The sequence below is a fragment of the Oxyura jamaicensis genome, unplaced genomic scaffold (assembly GCF_011077185.1).
Source record: "Oxyura jamaicensis isolate SHBP4307 breed ruddy duck unplaced genomic scaffold, BPBGC_Ojam_1.0 oxyUn_random_OJ69802, whole genome shotgun sequence".
NCBI lineage: Eukaryota > Metazoa > Chordata > Aves > Anseriformes > Anatidae > Oxyura > Oxyura jamaicensis.
The window spans coordinates 1-502 of record NW_023309589.1 but is presented as its reverse complement, the minus strand read 5'-3'; the positions used below and the strand labels follow the sequence as shown (position 1 = coordinate 502).

At 72.1% G+C, this 502-nt stretch overlaps 1 long non-coding RNA gene across 1 annotated transcript in view; it reads left to right on the top strand.

Annotated features, from left to right (window-relative positions):
* LOC118159345 overlaps positions 1-496 on the top strand; it is a 1,607-nt gene extending 1,111 nt beyond the window's left edge. The window contains exon 3 of the long non-coding RNA XR_004747080.1: positions 367-496. This is a non-coding gene — a long non-coding RNA (uncharacterized LOC118159345). The remainder of the gene's footprint in view (positions 1-366) is intronic.
* Positions 497-502: the final 6 nt, after the last annotated feature.

Here is a 502-nt window from a genome sequence, read left to right as displayed (position 1 = left end):
CCCCCCCCCCCCCACTCCATGGGCAGGGCCCCCCCGCCCAACTGGTTCCAGTCCCGTACTGGAAGCCGCCCAGTGCTGGCTGCCTGCCGGCTCCATGTGGCACTTAACCCCTGCGAGGCCACCCCAAAACGCGCTGCCCCTCCCCGGACACCCCTCCGCGGTGGGGGGGAGCTGCCGGTGCCCCCCCCCCCCCCCCCCCCCCCCAACAAAAGCCCACCCCGGGGTGCCCCCCCGCCGGGGGGGGCAGGTTTCGGGGTGTGAGCGCCTGTGTTGTTCCCCCCCACCCCCGGAAAAAAAAATCACAACAGTCACAAATGGGGGACAAAAACGCCACTGCCTTCGGGGGGGGGGGGTAACTGAAGCAAGGTGGGGAGGCGAGGGGGCACCCAGATACTTCAGGAGGTGCCGGGGGGGCCTTTGAGGTGCCCCCTCCCCCAACTCCCCCCCCCGGCGGTGTGGCGCCTGCGCGGGGGCGGCGCTGGGTGTGGTGCGTGCCTGTGGT